Source organism: Microcebus murinus, chromosome 9, assembly GCF_040939455.1.
Source record: "Microcebus murinus isolate Inina chromosome 9, M.murinus_Inina_mat1.0, whole genome shotgun sequence".
Lineage (NCBI taxonomy): Eukaryota > Metazoa > Chordata > Mammalia > Primates > Cheirogaleidae > Microcebus > Microcebus murinus.
Window position 1 is genome coordinate 2,882,649 of NC_134112.1, and position 21,480 is coordinate 2,904,128.

General features: G+C 39.0%; 1 long non-coding RNA gene across 1 annotated transcript in view; it reads right to left on the reverse strand.

Annotated features, from left to right (window-relative positions):
• Positions 1-427: 427 nt before the first annotated feature.
• The window catches only part of LOC105877236 (uncharacterized), a 56,257-nt gene continuing 35,204 nt past the window's right edge, over positions 428-21,480 (reverse strand). Inside the window, exon 4 of the long non-coding RNA XR_012920937.1 lies at positions 428-688. This is a non-coding gene — a long non-coding RNA (uncharacterized LOC105877236). The remainder of the gene's footprint in view (positions 689-21,480) is intronic.

Sequence of the window (21,480 nt, forward strand, 5' to 3'; positions counted from 1 at the left end):
CAGGCTTGTTTTTCTGGAAGGTCTTTGTAGGCATCAGTTCTATAAATAACACCAAGATTTGTCCCTTAAAAGCGACTGTTCCTGTCTGATTAAATGAGCACCATTCTCAGAGCTGACACTGCAGGTGAGCACTACATAATTGATTACCCAGACATCCTATAAAAAGAACATACTCTCTTTGCACGCATACAAATAACAAGTTTGCCACAAAAAGTAAGGAAGCAGTAAAAATGTCTGAATTCTAAGGCATGAGTGAGAAACAGGTCTCATTGGAAAAGGTCATTTTAGCTCACAAAAGCAGGATACACTAAATTATTATGGATTACTAATTAAAAAGAAAGGGAAGGGGCTTTCTCATATACTTAGAAAGTAGAATATTAAAACAATATCAACAATATTACAAACAAATAAAATTTATTTCCCGCATCACTTCCTTCATACCTGTATAATTAATTCTTCATTCAATGAATCTTGGGTTATAATCTGCTAAAGAGTCCTGCATACGCCAACTTAATCCTCTGGTGCGATGTGAAAACTTTCTAAGCATTTCAGCTTCTAATCTATTCTTTGAAGGGCCAATAAGTTAAAGTAGCTGGTACAATCATTTTTTCCTAGTGCTCTGAGATGGTTCTTTGTTGGAGACACAAAACATAGCCTACACTTTATAGCACAGCATTTAGGCAAGCACCTGAGAAAGAAAAATCAAAACACAAAAACAAGTCAAGACTATTTACATCTTAATGGAGATGTTAACTTAATACCATAACTTAGAATACTAAAATGAAGGAGAGTACAATATCCTATTGGGTACAGAACATAGCTATGTCATAAGAGTTTAGATCAGCGTTTCCCCTAGGGCAAACATGTTATGAATGGTGAGGATATTGGGAAATCTCCAGGGACTTCCAGCAAAGCATAATTTCTGAAATATTCATGTTCATAAAATATTCCCTACAGAAAATTAGGGAGGGCTGAATATCTCTTCAAACTAAGAATTTCTTATATATATTATAGTACCAACATATCAAAAATAAAAACACCCTTATTATCTCTAGTACCTCTCTTGTTATGAGGTGAAATTACAAATCTTTGCGATTTTTTCAGGAGCCTGCCGGGAAATCTCAAAGATTGTTTTATATTAAAGGTATCCAGAAAGTTATTATTCTTGTTACTAATATTATGATATGATAATATGATTAGTGTGATCTGAATCATCAGCAGACGTGTGTGGAGTTGACTGAAGGTTGTAACAATAAACATTTAAAAACAAACACAGAATCAGACAATGCAGAACACCCTGCCTGACATGCCACAGGACATATGTTTGTTGTCCATTTCAAAAGCTTTCAAAACGAAGCTAAAGCTGAGGAGTTTAGAGTACAGGAGAAATAAAGGTGGGGAAAATAAGTAGATCCAGGGTCAACATTATTAAACATCCATGTTAATAATTTTTCTTAAATATATGTATTTCCTACTCTTTAGCTCAGTAATACCCAAGAGAAACATAATATGAACCATAAATGTAATTTTAAATTTAGTCTTAGAACCTTATAAAAAGTAAAAGGACACATAAGAAATACATTTTTATGGCATCTTTAAAAAAATCATCCCCATATATACAATAACATCATAATTTGAACATGTGATCATATGAACTATTAAAACATTGGACACTTTGTAGCACTGCACGTCTCAGTTCTTGCTCTGTATAAAGATTTCGTAAGATTTACAATTGAAAAAGTGGATTCATGTATCCGATTTGCCTCAAACATACTTAAAACATTTCCGTTGACTTGGATATCAGTTTTAAATTCATTCAAATAAAAAGAATAAGCTCATCCTTCAGCCACAGCAGCGCGGTGGCGGTGGAGGGAGGCCGGGAGGAGGAGAGGGGAGAAACCCAGCGTGTCCGCTCCCTTCCGGAAAGCAGCAAGCCCAGCCTTCTTCCGCAAAGGGCGGAGGTCAAATGGCGCAGATGATTTTCAGCCTGGGCACCCGGGCATTGCATGCGCGCACGCTCACACTCTGGGGGGAGTGATGAGGGGGGAGCTGCGTGCGTGCCTGCAGCCGTGCGTGCCTGCAGCCGTGCGTGCCTGCAGCCGTGCGTGCCTGCAGCCGTGCGTGCCTGCAGCCGTGCGTGCCTGCAGCCGTGCGTGCCTGCAGCCGTGCGTGCCTGCAGCCGTGCGTGCCTGCAGCCGTGCGTGCCTGCAGCCGTGCGTGCCTGCAGCCGTGCGTGCCTGCAGCCGTGCGTGCCTGCAGCCGTGCGTGCCTGCAGCCGTGCGTGCCTGCAGCCGTGCGTGCCTGCAGCCGTGCGTGCCTGCAGCCGTGCGTGCCTGCGCGGGGCTCCCCTGGTGGCCCGGCCTTCTCGCTGCCCGGGGCGGGTGTGCGGGGCTCCCCTGGCGGCCCGGCCGCGGCGAGAAGCCCGGCTGTGCTGGCTGCGGATCCCGCGTGTGTGTGGGGAGCGGCCTCACAGCCCCTGCTTCCCCTTCGGCGACCGGGGAGTGTCCGAGCCCTCCGGACACAGGGCTCTCCTGGCCCCGGCAGCCCGCGCAGGTTTCCGCCTCTTTCGGCAGGCCCAGCGCCGGACAGGTCCGCGTCCCTTCTGGGGAGATGCACCATTTCAGGGTGCCAGTGGGAAAGTGCCCCATTTATGGACTTGACCGTTACTTCAGTCACCAGCTAATGAGGCTTCCAGATATCTCTGAAAGCTTTAAGGGCCTCTCGGAACACGGCGTCGTGGCTGCTGGTACTGAGAGGCAGTTTATGTAGCGGAAAGGACAGGTCACCGGGAACCCGGGTCCGCGCTGTCCTTGTTCATGACTGACTTCGTGATTAATCCAAATCACTTAACCTCTCAGGGATGCAATTTTTGTTGTCCATGTTTTGGTGGCGGTGGTGGTATTTCTTTTGCATATTAAGGATGATAAACAGCTGTCCTCTATAACTCTTAAAAAATAATGTGAAAATCAGATTCGATAGTACTTATGGAAGCATGTTACCTGTTTGTAAAGCCCGTAGGAGGAAATTTTGTGGGTTTTGTTTTTGTTTTTAGTTACACCAAAGAGCATCAGAGTGTCCCCTCTGTCCCCAAATCAGGCAGCCTTTTGTAGGGCACAGTAAGAGTAGGAGCAGAAGGGGGATTATAGTTCTACAAAATAAATCAGCACAGGGCTTCCCTCCAAACGATGCTCACAGCCTGCTCTAGGCTCTGGAAATCCTTATCCATATGCTTTTTTGGAAATAGCAATGAAATGAAAACTGCTGTCAAAAGCACTTCAACAACAAACAGACTTCTGTTGAAAATGTAATGCTTTATTACACTTTTTATGTTTTCCAAAGCAAGTGTTTATCTATTAAAATGTCTTTTATAAAAGTTCATCAGCAAAGATCATTATAGTTTCCTTAATTGAACTTTTAATTAGACCCCAGAGATCATTTTAATTGTTTCCTTTGATTATGTGTTGAGTACTATGACTTGTTGCCTTGTAGAAATAGAATTGACGTTTACTTCCTTATCTTCTTTAAAGCATTCAGATGAGGATAATTTCATTAGTTCCTGTCTAAATGGTGTTTCACATCTAGGGCCTAGAGCTAAGCAAATGGTTTTTAATAGACTGCACCATTCACTCTATTCATGTAGACAAATTAATCCTGATGTTTAGAAGAAAAAACTCTAAAAATCCATAATTATGAACAACAACAAAATTCATTATTTTCTTTGAAAAGACTGTGACATTAAGAAAAAAATATATAACTGATACTCAGAAGAAAAGTGAGTTCTTGTCAATCTCTAGTGAGTTTGCCAGGGGAAATGTCAAGTACATGCTGCTTTTTATCTTTAGATATTTGCTTCACTATCTGCATAATCAATTATTTATTCTTAGCTCAAACTAATTAGCATTTTCATAAGAAAAGTATCTTGAAGTTTTAATATTCTTCTAATATTAATGTGATTATATCAAACAAATCAAACCTGCATATAAGGATGAAAATAGGAAATTTCACATGAAATTATGGACAATTAAAAGTATGTGAAATCTCGCTACCAAATTGTAGGGACACATTAAAGCAAATAGCATCACTGTATTTTAATGATTTATAAAGTGAAAAGTAGAAAAATTGTTATATCTGTTTTGCTGGATTTTGATTTGCAAGTGATTTGTTAACCATTAAATCAGGAGACATTCTGGGTTCAAGTTCTCATCCAAAATTTTTGGTCAAAAATATTTGGTATAAAACTTGTATTTAAAATTAAATGTCATGAAATATATACACATTTTCAAAATATGAAATATAATTATACTTCAAAGAAGTACATATTTCATAGAAACCTTATTGCATCAGAAACCACAAGTACCTTATTGCATCAGAAACCACAAGTACCCAGTAAGTAGAGAAACTTAAAATTTATGTAATTAAGGGAGAAAATACATAATTATCTAAACCCTGGAATAATCTAACCTCTCTTTTCTCTTTTTTATTACAAAACTTTAGTAGAAGTGAAATCACATGCTAGGCATACGCTTTGCACATTGTTCCTGATTAAACACAACGTAAGAATTCCCTCCATCATATTCAGAAGCCACTACATGAAGCTTGTTAGCTTGAGTTCTGTTTTCATGCGATAGTGAACCCTCCAAATTTTGCATGCATAGGAATTGTCTCTCTTTGTACGCTTATTTGTTTGGCTTCTTCCCCCTTGTGGTAGGGATAGGCTTCTTGTGAGTAGGCAGGTTAGGACAACCTGTAGGAACTTACGGCTATATGCAGAACACCTCCTTCCATGATGATGTTTAAAGTTAAGGTTAGGTTTAGGGTTAGGGTTAGGGTTAGGGTTAGGGTTAGGGTTAGAGTTAGGGTCTTCGGAGCCTTGGTTTCAGTGACACCAAAGCAGCTGCAGCAGCCTCATGATAACCTCAGTAACTTATAATTCTGAATAGTAGTATTTATCTTTAATTTGCACAACACAATGATTTATTTATAAGGGAGTTAGGGGTTGAAGGAAGCTAACAAGCTTTGTAGCTGTCAAAACACAAATTTTGAAAGTTGTATCAAATAAACTTCTTGAAATTTCCTGTAAGCCTGAATTCTTCAGCTCATTCACTCAGTTTCCTGCCAGAGAACTGCTCAATTAAATGTCATCATAAAATTGACATTGTCATGCATCCACATCAGGAAGTCTAAATGGTGAATATGAAGTGGATTTGCATCCCCCTTCCACATGGAGGAACCCAAAGATAGGAGCTGGCCCTCCCACACTTTGAAAGAAACAAATATTATCTGCATCTTTGTATTATATTCATACAACTTTTATTCTCTAGTCCCACGATACCAGCTCTAAATATCGACTAACTAGCTGTCTAATGTTTTATTTTCATTTGGAGAGTTGATAAGGAACAGAAAGAAGAAAAAGAAAGAGGGAAGGGACGGAGGGAGGGAGGGAGAGAGTGAAAAATGGTGAGGGGAAGGAGGGAAGGATACAAAGAGAGAGGGAGAAGGAGAAGAGAGAGAGAGAGATACAGACATGGAGACAGAGGAATGTGTTGTTGCCAGAGCTGTGATGTAGAACAGAATGCACTGGTATTTCTCGTTGCAGCCAAAAGTGACAGCTGGTCTTATTCTCTTTAGGGATGTAGATGCAAGTTCTTTCTGCAGCATATAATCTCTACAACTCTCCACTCTGTCATCCCTGCAGGTTCGGCCAGTCCCTATCTTGGCAGAGTTCTTAATGCCAAATCTAAGCATGTGTTTAATTTGTCTCTGAAAACTCTTTGCTCCAGCACAGATACATGCCAAACACAAATTGGCCGAGATCCTTTACATAGGAAAATTATTTTATGTATACCGCAAATATTTATCAAGCCCCTTCAGTGCACTTGTTATGGCTTCAAAAGCTGAGGATACAGCATGAACCAAAGTCTCTATTCTCATGGAGTTTGCTTTCTAGTTGACACATATATGTCTGTATAGTTTCTGTCAATATTGTTTTTGTATAATGGAAAGTTTATCAATGTCAAGGACTTTGCCTGAATAATCAATCACGTTTACTTCAGGCACAAAGTCTAATCTGGAATGTAAAAGGCCAATCAATATTTTATCCAGAGCATTTTTTTTACCAACATCTATTCTAATCTTTTTACAATCTAAGTTATTTAAAACTCAGAACCAGCATTTACTATCTCCCTCACTTTAGAGATGAGGACAGTGACTCAGAAACAGGCTAAGAACCTTGCTCAAGATTAAACAGGGCTCACACTCAGCCGCTGAAATCTGTGCCTTTGGCAGCTACCGATTCACCATCGCTGCGTCTTTCTTCCTCTACCTTTGCTTGTTTTCTCTGGGTCACTTTGTAGGTATCTTTTTATGGCTCTAAGTTCTTTTAAGCAAGTTACCTAATTGCTCTAGTTCAGACAGACTGGATTAGGAAGGAAGCACGGGGACCCATTCAAACGCTCTCAGGGGAGGCCACACGTGGCGGCTTCCTCATACCTCTGCCTCCCTCCCGGTGAAAACCAGCGTTGGGGGATGGAGCTGTGGACAAGGCCTGGACAGGACTGATGGCCGTGGCCTCTCTATGGAAACACAAACTATGGCTGTTTCCATACAGAGTAAATGGATTTTCTCAGTTTCTTTTTATGTCAAAGACTGTCGATCTTATTGACCAAAAGCACCTAGGAGACTTCTGCCAGGTCACTGCGCCTCGCGTGCCCCTCCCCCGCTGGCAGCGGGCTAGCTCATCTGGGCGCCGACCGTCGGCTCTCCTCACGCGCCCCTCCCCCGCTGGCAGCGCCCTAGCTCCTCTGGGCGCCGACCGTCCCTCTCGGCACGCGCCCTCCCCCGCTGGCAGCGCGCTAGCTCATCTGGGCGCGGACCATCCCTCTCCTCACGCGCCCCTCCCCCCGCTGGCAGTGCGCTAGCTCATCTGGGCGCGGACCATCCCTCTCCTCACGCGCCCCTCCCCCCGCTGGGAGCGCTAGCTCATCTGGGCGCGGACCATCCCTCTCCTCACGCGCCCCTCCCCCGCTGGCAGCGCGCTAGCTCATCTGGGCGCGGACCATCCCTCTCCTCACGCGCCCCTCCCCCCGCTGGCAGCGCGCTAGCTCATCTGGGCGCGGACCCTCCCTCTCCTCACGCGCCCCTCCCCCGCTGGCAGCGCGCTAGCTCATCTGGGCGCGGACCATCCCTCTCCTCACGCGCCCCTCCCCCCGCTGGCAGCGCGCTAGCTCATCTGGGCGCGGACCATCCCTCTCCTCACGCGCCCCTCCCCCCGCTGGCAGCGCGCTAGCTCATCTGGGCGCGGACCATCCCTCTCCTCACGCGCCCCTCCCCCGCTGGCAGCGCGCTAGCCATCTGGGCGCGGACCGTCCCTCTCCTCACGCGGCACACAGGCGGGGCGAAAGGCACATTCCTAGGTCACCGTTTGAAATATTTTCACTTTTAAAATGTTTTTGTTGTGTGATACAGGAGAAAAAGAGAGAGCAATCCCAAACGATTCTTGAGCTGATCAAATAATATAATCTAAATTTGGAACCCAAAATGATGGTAAAGGAATTATAAAAACAGCTAATATTCTCAGTCAAAGGTCAAAGACTGTATTCTAGGAAACTTTCACTTTTAATTTTAATATCAAATAGAATAACAATTAAATATAATAAAATTAATGCGTCATGCTCAGGTAAAATTATTTCTACTTTGAGGTTTATTTTCACCCTGACTTTGTTAGCCAAGTTGGTTCAATTTTAACTGAAATACATTTTGTTTTATCTTTCCTTTTCAGCTTTCCGCCCATCATACTTTACTCTGATTATGTATGACACTGATTATGTTTCTGTATGACTTTCTGGAGTCCATGTAGACCACACCAGTGAGTGACATCTTCTTGATGGGAAAACAGTGTTTTGTTAAAATCTTCTACATAGGGCAGAGTTGTGAAGATTGTGTAATTCTTAATCATTCAATAAGGCCCAGAGTGTTTGTTTTCTGTGAAAATGTGGTAATTGACATATAGTTCTTAGCTACAATCTAAGTTGGTTGGAGAAGAATGTGTTTGTTGTTCAGTGACTTAGAAACCCTAACCAGAGGGTGAGACAGAAACAGAGAAAGGGAGAGAGGAAGGCATGGAGAACAATGGAAAAGAGAGAGATGTTCCAATGTGACGAGCCTGTTTACTATTGAGGCCTTGCTATGTAGAACGAAGAATGGAATGCAGCATGTTGCCAGTTTTTTTTTTTTTATTAGTAGGCCCAGTAAAAAAATACAAAAAGATAAATTGATATTATTTTAAATGTAAAAGTCAAACAAACTTGGTGGAGTTTTAACTCAAATAAAATTATAATGAGAGAATTATATTGGTGGGTGTCACTTATTTAAAAGTAAATAGCCTCTTAGGGGAAGAGGGTAAATAGAAACTAGTGAAGACAAATACCAGGGTATTATTTCACAATATATTTCTCACATTGAAAATGTTCGTGATTTTTACTGTGTTAAAACAATTAAGTAGATGAGGGACACAGAAATGGTGGAGATAAGGTGACCTCCAGGATTCCTTCTCCCAGAAAAAGAGGCATAGATCTCAGTCTGCTACACACGAGTGGATTGCTCCCCAACAAGAACAGCATTGTGAATTGACAGAGAATCAGCGTGGGGCACACAAAACAGGAAAAAATGGTGAATAGGAGATAGGATCACGAAATCTGGAGAGTGTATGACACACAATAGACAATAGAGCGTGGAGCGGCTGTGCCCACCTGAACAGAGTGCAGTGGAATCAAACCCACAGGAGAATGTCCTGCTTCCCCGCTGACCTCCCCACACTCACTCAGACAGGGACCTGCCTAAAGTCAGTGCAAAATTGTGACAGGAGACACGAGGCTCTGTGGAGAGGAGACAATAGTGGGAGGCATCTTGAACTCCCTGGAGCTCTGTGCCAGGACTGCACTGGGCGGTGGAGGGGCTGGTCTGAGCTACCTCTGGAGGGAGCTAGGAGACAGGTAACTTGCCTCTGGCACTCCTGGCATCAGCGGGTCAAGTCAAAGGAGGTGATTGTAAATAAGAGACTCTAAACTGGAAACCAGTGAAGGAAAATAGGCCCGCTCAGGTTGGGTCAGTAAGAGCGAGAGCTCCTGCTGAACAGGTGTGAGATTGTGGGAAGGTGACAGAAAAGACACAACAGAGCATTCTGATAGCTCAGCTACCCGATCCAGTACCTACCAACTCCTGAACAGTGCTAGCACTCGGTGGGTGGGTGGTCACCATTTCCAGGGCCCACAAACCAGCTGTGGTATGATATGGTGTCAGGCAGCTCCCTTCCCCCAGCCCAGGGACTGTCACGACAAGTCCTGCTCTCACAGGACATATGGTCAATGAGCCAGTCCTGTTTTGATGAGTGAATTCTGAATACTTCCCTAGTCATGGAAGGCTAATGCCTGCAAGACATATAGGCACTGGGGCACTCGGTAGACTGAGGCACCACCACCACCTCCCCCTAGCCAGCATTTGTCATGCCAAAGTGGTAGTCTCCACCCCTGGAGGTAGGGTGAGACAAGAAAAGCCACTTTCATTCTGTGGGGCCTTGGTGCAGATCAATAGTTGACAAGCCAGTGATACTGCTCACTAGAACAGTTTAGGTCACCCAGTAGGATTGTAACTCTGGGGCTGGATTTCCGCCTCCTGTCAGCTGCCAACAGTGGGGTCCATGGTCAGGGAACAAAAATCCAGACAAGAGGCCCAAACAGGCTCCCCAAGTAAACCCTCCCATCAGAAGCAGCCTCCCAACTGTGGTAGAAGAATCCTGAACAACATATTAGCAGCTCCCTCTAGTGGCAGATCAACCAACGCTAGAAGTGCACACATCCAGGCTGATATGCAGCAGCTGCCATCTGCCTTGCTTCTACAGCATATACTGGAACAGACCCTACACAGAGCATGTTACTTTCCAAAAGAAAACTAGAAGGTGGGAAGCAAGGCTGATCCAAATGGGAAGAACTCAGCAAAAAAACTTTGGAAGTAGGAAGAATCAAATAGAAAGGATACACCCAAAGAGGAACACAGCTCTTTAGCAATGACATTAACCAAATTCAGAACACTAAAAGGAAGAAGAATTTCAAACATGGATTGTAAGAAAACTCAATGATATGCAAGAAAAAATTGATAACCAATACAAAGAAACTACACAGACACACAAAAAAATCCCAGACTTGGAAGAAAAATACACTACAGAAATTGAAACACTAAAGAAAAATCAAACAGAACTCCTAGAAATGAAGAATTTATTCAGAGAACTACAAAAAACAGTGGAAAGCTTCAAGAAAATGGTAGATGAAATAGAAGAAAGAATCTCAGAGATTGAAGATAATACCTTCCGATTAAATAAGCCAGTCACAGAGATAGAGCACAGAAATAAAAGAAAAGAGCAAAGCCTACAAGAAATGTGGGATTATGTGAAAGAGCCTAACATTAGAGTTATGAGCATCCCTGAGGGTTAAGAAGAAACCACTCAAGGGTTGGAAAAGTGATTTGAAGATATAATAGAGGAAAACTTCCCAGGCCTTACTAAAAATCCAGATATCCAGGTACAAGAAGCTCAAAGTACCCTTGGGAGATTCAATGCAAACAGGAAGACACCGCAACATGCAGTCATCAGACTGACCAAAATATCCACTAAAGAGGCCCTTCTACAAGCTGTAAGGTGAAAGAAACAAGTAACATACAAAGGAAAGCCCATCTGAATGATGCCAGACTCCTCAACTGAAACCTTACAAGGAAGAAGAGACTGGGGCCTTATTCTCACTCTTCTGAAAAGAATAATACCTAGCCTAGAATCTTGTGCCCACAAAACTAAGTTTTGTATACGAAGGAGAAATAAAGACAATCTCAGATAAGCAAAGACTGATGGAACTCAGACAAGACAAGCCCTCCAAGAAGTACTCAGGGCAGAGTTACACATGGATCAGCACAATAAACACTTATGAATGTAAAACCACTCAAAAGCTAAAGACCAAAGGTCAGATACCGCAATGGCTCAAGAGAGAAAACAAAACAACAAAGTTCAACCCAACAGAATGAACAGAAATTTGCCCCACCTATCATTTTTCTCAATAAATGTGAATGGATTGAACTCCTGACTCAAGACACATAGGCTAGCCAAATGGATTAAAAAAATACAAGCCAAGTATCTGCTGTCTTCATGAAACACATCTAACCTGCAAGGATGCATTTATACTCAAGGTAAAGGGGTAGAAATCAATATATCAAGTAAATGGAAGCCAGAGGAAGGCTGGAATGGCAGTTTTTATTTCAAATAACTTAGTTTTTAAATCCACAAAAATAATGAAAGACAAAGAGGGTCACAATATAATGGTGAAGGGTACAGTTCAACAAGAGTACATAACAATTCTAAATATGTATGCACCCAACTTAGGTGCACCCAGATTCATAAATCAAACTATACTGGATCTAAACAAATTGATAAATAGCAACACCATAATACTTGGAGACTTCAACACCAGGCTATAGCACTGGACAGATCCTCCAAACAGACTATTAACAAAGATATAGTGGACTTAAAAATAACTCTAGAACAAAGGGGCCTGAATGACATTTACAGGACATTTTACCAAAAAAAAAAAAAAATCACTGAATATACATTCTTCTCATCAGCTCATGGGACATTCTGTAACATTGACCATATCCTAGGACACAAAGCATGTCTCAAAATATTTAAAAAATAGAAATTATGCCATGTATCTACTCAGATCACAGTGTAACAAAAGTAGCAGAAATAAACCCTAACAGAAACTCTCATTTCTACACAAAGTCATGGAAACTAAACAACCTTCTGATGAACAATTTCTTCATAAATGAGGAATGAGGAATGTGGAAAACAAGATGGAAATCAAAAGATTCTTTTAACTAAATGACAAAGGATATACAAATTACCAAATTCTGTGGGACACAGATAAAGCAGTCCTGATAGGAAAGTTTATTTCCATAAATACCTATATGCAAAAGACAGAAAGATGAAAAATAGACAACCTTAATGAAACCTCTCAAAGACTGGAAAAGAACAGATTGACCCAAAATCCAGCAGAAGAAGTGAAATTAAAAAGATCTAATCAGAATTAATTGAAATTGACAACAAGGAAACTATACAGAAGATTAATTTTTAGAAAGTTGGTTCTTTGAAAGATAAACAACATTGACATGCCTTTGGCTATACTAATGAAAAGCAGAAAAGAAAAATCTCCAATAAACTCCATCAGGAACAAAAAGGAAAAATTATAACTGGTACCACAGAGATACAAGATATCATCTATAAATACTACAAAACCCTTTTTGCACACAAACTGGAACACGTGGAGGAAATGGACAAAGTATTAGATGCATACAGCCTCCCTAGCTCAACCAGGAAGCAATAGAATTCCTGAACAGACCAATATTAAGTATTAAAATTTAAGCAGCAATAAAAAGCCTTCCTAAAAAGAAAAGTCCTGGACAAGATGGGTTCACACCTGAACTTTACCATACCTACAAAGAAGAACTGATGCCTATCCTGCAGAAATTATTCCACAACATCGAGAAGGATTGACTTATTCCCAACACATTGTATGAAGCCAACATAACCCTGATACCAAAACCAGGAAAAGATGTAACAAAAAAGAAAACTACAGACCAGTATCTCTCATGAATATAGATGAAAAAATTCTCAATAAATCCTAACTAACTGAATCCAGGTGCTTATCAAGAATATAATCCATCACGACCAAGTGGGCTTCATCCCAGAGATGTAGGGATGGTTCAAAATATTCAAATCTATGAATGGAATTCACCACATAAATAGAAACAAAAACAAAGACCATATGATCCTATAATAGATGCAGAAAAAGCATTTGACACAATTCAACACGCTTTTATCATAAGAACACTTACCAACATAGGCATAGATGGGGCTTACCTAAAAATAATACAAGCCATATTGACAAACCCACAGCCAACATTATACTGAATGGGGGAAAATTGAAAGCATTCCCACTTAGAACTGGAACCAGGTGAGGTTGCTTACTATCTCCACTTCTATTCAACATAGTGCTGGAAGTCCTTGCTATAACAATTAGACAAGAGAGCAGAATTAAGAGCATCCAAATGTGACAGAAGAGATCAAAATCTCACTCTTTGCTGATGATATGACATTATATCTAGAAAACCCTAAGGATTCAACCAAGAGACTCCTGGAATTGCTAAATGAATTCAGTAAAGTCTCAGGATACAAAATCAATACACACAAATCAGAGGCATTCATATATGCCAATAACAGTCAAACTGAGAATCAAATCAAAGACTCAATTCCCTTCAAAATGGCAACAAAGAAAATAAAGTACCTATGAATATATTTAACTAAGGAGGTAAAAAATCTCTATAGGGAGAACTATGAAATACTGAGAAAGGAAATAGAAGAGGACATAAACAGGTGAAAAACCATACCATGCTCATGGGTCAGCAGAATAAATATTGTTAAAATGTCTATACTACCCAAAGTGATCTAAAGATTCAATGCAATCCCTATTAAAATACCAACATCATTTTTCACAGATATACAAAAAATAATTTTACACTTCATATGGAACCAGAGAAGATCTTGTATAACAAAAGCAATCCTAGGCAATAAAATAAAAATTGGAGGTATCAATTTACCAGACTTCAAACTATGCTATAAGGTGATAGTAATGAAAACAGGTTGAGACAGACACAAGAACAGGGACATTGACCAGTGGAATAGAACTGAGAACCCAGATATAAAACCATCCTCATAGAGCCATCTAATCTTTGACAAAGCAGACAAAAACATACACTGGCAAAAAGATTCCTCATTCAATAAATGCTGCTGGGAAAACTGGATAGTCATATGTAGAAGACTGAAACAGGCTGCATACCCTTCACCTCTCACAAAAATCAACTCACGCTGGGTAACAGACTTAAATCTAAGATGTGAAACTATTAGAATTCTAGAAGAAAATGTTGAAAAAACTCTTATTGACTTTGATCTAGGCACATAATTTTTTCAGAAGACCCCAAATCAATCACAGCAAGAACAAAAATACATAAATGGTGACCTCATAAAATTAAAAAGCTTCTGCACAGCTAAAGAAACTTTCATGAGAACAAACAGACAACCCATAGAATGGGAGAAAATTTTCACATGCTACACATCTGATAAAGGGCCGATAACTAGAATCTATTTAGAACTCAGGAAATTAACAAGAAAAAAATCAAACAACCCTATCAAGAAGTGGGCAATGGCCAGGAATGTTGGCTCACACCTGTAATCCTAGAACTCTGGGAGGCCAAGGCAGGTGGATAGCTCAAGGTCAGGACTTGGAAACCAGCCTGAGCAAGAGTGAGACCCAGTCTCTTCTAAAAATAGATAGAAATTAATTGACCAACTGAAAATATATATAGAAAAAATTAGCCGGGCAGGGTGGCACATGCCTGTAGTCCCAGCTACTCGGAAGGTTGAGGCAGGAGGATCACCTGAGCCCAGGAGTTCGAGGTTGCTGTGAGCTGAGGTGACACCACAGCACTCTAGCCCAGGGAACAAAGTCAGATGCTGTCTCAAAAAAAAAAAAAAAAAAAATGGGCAAAGGACATTAACAGAAACTTTTCAAAAGAAGACACTATAATGCCCAACAAACTTATGAAAAAATTCTTAACATCTCTAATCATCATGGAAATGCAAATCAAAACCACAATGAGATATCACTTATCTCCAGTGAGAATGGTGTTGGGGACTGACATTATACTTTCCTGGTTTAAGAATTAAACTTAGTGAGTAATGTATGTGCTCTGCCCAGGGTGTTTGAGAGTAATGCATTCCAGACAGGGTCTTTATGACAAACAGGGGTGCTGCCTAGAGGCATAACAAAGGACCTGAGTTTCTGCACTAAGGCAAGAGCTGCCCAACCCCACAGCAGTGGGAGTCTGAGGCCACACGATAAACACATTGTTGCTGTGATTGATGCTTAGCCCCATGAGATGGCTGGTTAGTCAATGATGGGTAAGATCCCTCAAGGGAGGGGCAACCTAAGACAAGCACAGCCACAGGGGATCAGCCTAAGAGGAACTGGGGATGAAAAATGCCCCCTGTGGCGGCCTTGCCCATCCTTGCTAATCTCAGTCTGTGATCTATGCCTGGCACCTAGAGCAACCATCTGGAAACCTTGAGTCAGGGGACATCTGTGTCCTTAAGGCTACGTGTTCCGGAATTTATGGCCATTGCTGTAACTCTGGCAAAGGGGAGGGCCATGAAGGAGGGTTCACTCTCACGAATGCCAAGAACTATCAAAAAAGACTGCAAAACTCACAAACTTGCACAAAGGGCTTTGCAATCTTACACAGAAAACCACTTCTTCAAGGACATCTGCCTGGCGATTGCTTGTCCCACCTCAGACTGGGGCCCCTGGTCATCCACCCCCGCAGTCAAGGACACTTACGTCAAAAACAATTATATAATCCTCCTCCTTTTTCCATTAAAAACCTTTGTTTTCCTTTACCTCACGGAGTTTGCACATAGTTTACTATGGCACGTGTATTCCCATTACAGTATGCTCCTGAAAATATATAACTTTACTTTAGAAAGCTCTCTCTGATTTTAGGTTGACAGTTGTTTTTGTTGTTATTTTTTAAATATTCTCTATATTAATGAGGTCATTGTTTTCTTTTTTGACTTCTGGATTTTTGTGTCATAGTAGCAGAATTTTCCTCCTCCCAAGATTAAAAGAAGTTTTCTCAAGTTTTCTTCCTTGGTTTGATGGTTTTATTATTTATAGTTAAATTGCAGATCCATTCAGAATATGTTTTGCTACAGGGTGTGAGATATATACAGTTTTATCTGTGTATATACATAGTTTTGTTTTACTTTTCAAATGGCTATTCAGTTATCCTTACATTGCATAGTGAATTATGATTTGTTTGTCACTATGACCGTACCCTAAATTCCTGTTCCTAATTGTCTAATTCTGGAATTTCTATTTTACTCGGTGGTTCTTTGTCCCTTTTCATACATCGATACCACAGTCTTTCAGTAGTGTAAGTTTATCAATATATCCTCATACCTGGTAGGGTAAGCTTCACTTTTTCATCTGTTTCTTTCATAACTCATGTGTGTACTTGTTTTGATACATTTCCATATAAATTTTAGGATTAGATTTTCTAATTTCAATGTAAAAATACCTGTGTTATCTACATTGGGATTTTAATCAATTTATAAATTAATCTTTATAATTTCACTGTTTTATGCAAAAATCCAGAAGTCAAATATATTTGTCCATTTATTTTATGTGTCTAGCAGTTTTTAAAGCATTTTTAAATTATATTTTATATCTGGTTATCATTGATTTAGAAAGCTATTGATTTAAGTACATTATTTTTTACCCTATTTTTACTAAAATTTTTAGCACTGAATAATTGAAACAAACTAAAAATATGATGTCTTAACTCTTCTCTAGTTTCTTCGTCAAATTCCTTTCATTTTTCTAGTTGCATTATCTAAAGTGTTCAGTGAGCATTAAATGTTAAACAAAACAATGTACACATTAAACAAAAAAAGTGGTCAGCTTTTATTCCTGATTTTTTGGGGACTGCTCCTTCTGTGGCTTCTTAGCTGAGACAGGCATATTTTATCATGTTAAAGGACAAGTCCATTTATTGTTATTTAGTTTCTTTTTTTTCTTAAAATCAAGGGTGTTGACCTTTGAAGCATTTTTAGGTATGTTGGATTTTAAGTATATTGTAAAAGATTTATTAATACTGAAACTCCCGTTCGTTCTTGGAAGAACTACAAGGGCTGTTTGGAAAGTATCCAGCCACGTACCCATCCTTGTTATAGGAACAAGTGCTTGGAAATTTCTGGACAGCTCTGGTATACTTGCTCATGATAGTATTGTTCTGTATTTGTCTCTTTTTTGAATGTTTGAAACTATATTAATTATGAAAATTTCTCATGCCTTTTGTCTTGTCTTTATTCCCAATGCCTATGAGATTTTAGTATCAATATTATAATTATTTTATATAAAGATGTCCATATTATGGCTGGGCGCAGTGGCTCACACCTGCAATCCTAGCACTCTGGGAGGCCGAGGCGGGCAGATCGCTCAAGGTCAGGAGTTCAAAACAAACCTGAGCAAGGGCGAGACCCCATCTATACTATAAATAGGAAGAAATTAATTGGCCAACTAACATATATAGAAAAAATTAGCCGGGTATAGTGGCACATGCCTGTAGTCCCAGCTACTCGGGAGGCTGAGGCAGGAAGATCGCTTGAGCCCAGGAGTTTGAGGTTTCTGTGAGTTAGGCTAATGCCATGGCACTCACTCTAGCCTGGGCAACAAAGTGAGACTCTGACTCAGAAAAAAAGATGTCCATATTTTGAAACATTCTAAATAATTAGTAAAGATAAAATTTAAAAAATCTGTTGAAATTATCTGCTTTTTAATGGTTTGTTGAATTCTCTTCTAAAACAGTGTAGTTTTGCTACTAATTTTATGAGACAGAACTTTTAATGTTGAATTGCCTTGCAAATATATATATATATATGCGCATATATATTTTTTACTTGTACTAATTTAGATTTTTCAAACTTTTCTGGTGCTCTGGTGTTAGTTTTGGCAAGTTATATTTTCATAAAAGATTGCTACTCTATCTCAGTCTCCAAATTTATTTGCATCATGGTAGGCAAAGTGTTTTAACACATTCTTTTTTGAGTATTTTCCACTTAATTGTTATTTTTTCATTTAAAAAATATTTCTTTTTTTCTTATTTTTAAATTGTGATTTATGTATTTTATTATATTAACGCTTTGATAAATATTTATTACTTACATTTTAACCTTTTATTTCTGCTTTCTTTAAGCCATTTTGTGGTTTTTGTTCATTATATTGATAATTTTCTAATTCTTTGGTATTCTTAATTCATTTCTTTTTAATTCATATAGTATTAGTATTAGAAAGATATTAAGGCAATAACTTTTCTCCAAAGATTGTTTTAGTTATAGTTTACAGTATTGGATATGTACAGTTGTTGTATTCTCTTTTTAGCTTTTTTTTAGAAAATTATTAATTCTTCTTTGACATAAGAATGTTTTAAAAGAACATGTTCACGTTTCAGAAAAAAGCTTTTTTCCTTTTCTGATTACTTTCAAATTTCTGTTTTCATTTCTTATGTTTGTTTGGTTTTGTTTTTGTGTTTTAGAGAAAGGATCTTTCTGTTTTGCCCAGACTGGTCTCAAACTCCTGGGGTCAAGGAATCTTCTTGTTTCAGCCTTCAGAGTATCTGAGACCACAGGTGCCTGCCACCATGCTCAGCTCCCATTTTTATTTCTATATTATGTGAAATATTTCTATATTGAGATTTTCTTTGTGCCCTCATATATGGTTGGCTTTTGAAAAGTTCTATAGACTTTTAAAAGAGGATGATTGAATAATAGATGGTGTAAATTTCATGTTTAATTATTAAGGTAACAACTGAAAAAAAAATTTTTTCTCGTTTGTTTTTGTCTATGAATGTAAGATAATACCATCTACTAAGTAGGTTTTTTCACTTTCTCTTCATTCCTATAATTCTACTTTATAAAAGTTATGGTTTTATTTTCTGCTTGACTAATTATAATTATTGTGTTATTATTGTGATCTGATACATTTTGCATTATATAGCACTCTTTTAAGATGTATTTGAATGTGTTTCGGACCTAAATTTCACCTTTTTGTTTTTAAAATGAAAGACCTGTTTTCTTTAATTTAATTTTTCTATTATGACTGTCCAACTTTTTGCCTTCTGAATTATTTTATTATTTTGTATAATATTTTTTCTAAAGTATTTATTTTACTATGTCCTATAGAGCAGAGTTGGGTCAGACATTGTTAGACAAGCAGAAATTTTTATTTTTAATAGGTAGTTTAAGTATAACTATTAGTATAATAGTTACATTTACTCCTTGAGAATTCTGCTCACCTGCCTGTTTTCAGTCTCTGAGACAGGTTTGCTGTGGTTTTCAGCATATTGGCCTTCTGCATTTAAGAAGGTTGTATTTTTATTCCAGTAGCTGCCTTCATTCTTGTATCTTTATATGACATGCTCAGTTCTTAGTTTTTAAGATAGTATTCTTTTCCTTTTCCTGTCCTTTCTTTCTTTCAGCAAAATAACTAACTAAAAATATTCTATAGTCATTTGTGTTGCACTTCTTGTCAATGTAGCCTCTGCTCTCTCGCTTGCTATCTGATACTTCCAGGAATCAGAGATCTCACTGAAATCAAAGTGTGAATATGTAGTACTTTAAGGTAAACCTTTAGGGACAGAAAGGCTGTTCTTTCTAGAGTTTTTGGAGATCCGTTACTTGGAAGCATTTGTTATTATTTCCTCTTACACATAGCAACTTGTTGCTGTTGCCCATTTGTGGCTTCTTCTTATTCTCAGACAATTCTTACATGCATTCTAATCTTGAATTATGACTACTTAGTTTGGATGAGAGTCGAGCTTGCAGATTTGGCTTGTGTGTGATATTCAGAAAGATGAAAGGGAAATCCCTTGCTTATGCCACTACTTGATACAAGAAGTATCTTGTTCGATTTTGTTGTCTATCTTCTGCCACTAAAATATAGGCTTAATGCAGACATCAATTTTTGTTTCCTGTATTTACTACTGATTGTCCAAATTTCAGAATTGCTTGGCATGTAACAAGTACTCATAACCATTTGTTGAATGGCTAAATTAATAAATATGAACATTCCTGCCTTGAATTAAGATTTACTTGTCTATGGGTCTCAATGCCAAGAAAATTTAAAGAAGAAAACATTCAATTCAACTCAATTTAACATTATAAAATGCAGACCTGATGTTAAATTTTCCTTCTAAGGCTTCTTTTCCATTTGAAATTCTAATCTATCAGGTAGTTTATATCCAACTCATTGGATTTTTGTTTAGATATTATTAGAATAATCCAAATATAGGTGCTATAAACATTCATGTGTTAAGTCCTGTATGGGCATATATTTCCAGTTATTTGGGGTAATTATCAAATAGCGGAATGTCTGAATCATATGTCATGCATCAATTTAGATTTTGTGTATTTTTTTGCTATTTGTAAAAGACAATTGTAAATTTACATGTAGTTTGCATTTGTTTTATATTGCTGATATTACAAGTCATAACAAACTTCATGGCTTAAAATCTCCCTTACCTTTTCCAACTTTTGGAGGAGTTCCTCATTCCTTGGCTCAGAATCACATCACTCTGGCCTCTCCTCCCTCCCTCTTATAAGGACACTTGTGATTGAATTGGGTCAACATAGATAAACCAGGATAATCTTCCCTTCTCAAGGTCTTTACTTTAATCATATCCAAAAACTGCAATTCCTATGTACAGTTACATATTCATAGATTCTAGGGATCAGAACATGACATTATGGGGGGGCATTATTATTCTACCAGACTCTACTCTCTGGCTCCTAAGATTCACATCTGTCCTTCATGCAAAATGCATTCACACATACAGGCAACATTGCCAAAAAGGCTCAATCCCCTCCAGTGTCAACTCAAAATCCAAAATTTTAATTAATCTCATCAGTTCAAAGATCCCACATCTTAGCATTTAAATCATCTAAGTCAGGTATTGGTGAGGCTCTGACTGTAATTTATCCTCAGGTACAGTACAGTACCTCTTTGTCAATCTGTGAAACTCAAGAAAGAAGCTATTTGCACCCAAATTTCATCATGGGACAGGCAAAGGATGACAGTTATAAACATTGTAACTGAAGGAGGGAGAAAATTGCAAAAACAAAGATGTCACTAGTTCCAAGAAATTTTGAAATCCAGCTAAGTACACAGCTTTAGCTGTCAAGATCAGGGAATAATTATCTGTGATTTGTGGCTCCACCCTCTTGGCTCAAAGTTCTAATCTTAGAGTCATCCTTTTTCTTTCTTTTTCTTTTTTTCTCTTTCTATGAAGATTAGCATGTTATTGATGCTGAGTCATTTTTACAACTTACTTCCTGCCGGCAGAATTTTGCGGGTCTGAGGACCTTCGTTCATTTTGTACTCTCTCAGTTCCTTTCAGTTCAATATGACAGTATAAAGTTCTCAAGTACTTTGTAACAACTCTTAAAATCTAAATTGTCTGATATTAGTATAGGTGACTTAACTCTCTCTTGGTTAATATCTGCATGGAGTATCTTTTTCCTATTCTTTCACTTTCATCCTACTTATGTCTTTGCTTCTAAATTGAGTCTCTTATAGACAGCAAATAACTGGATCATGTTCTTTTTACTTTTTTTTTTTTTTTTTTTTTTTTTTTTTTTTTTTTGAGACAGAGTCTCGCTTTGTTGCCCAGGCTAGAGTGAGTGCCGTGGCGTCAGCCTAGCTCACAGCAACCTCAAACTCCTGGGCTCAAGTGATCCTTCTGCCTCAGCCTCCCAAGTAGCTGGGACTACAGGCATGC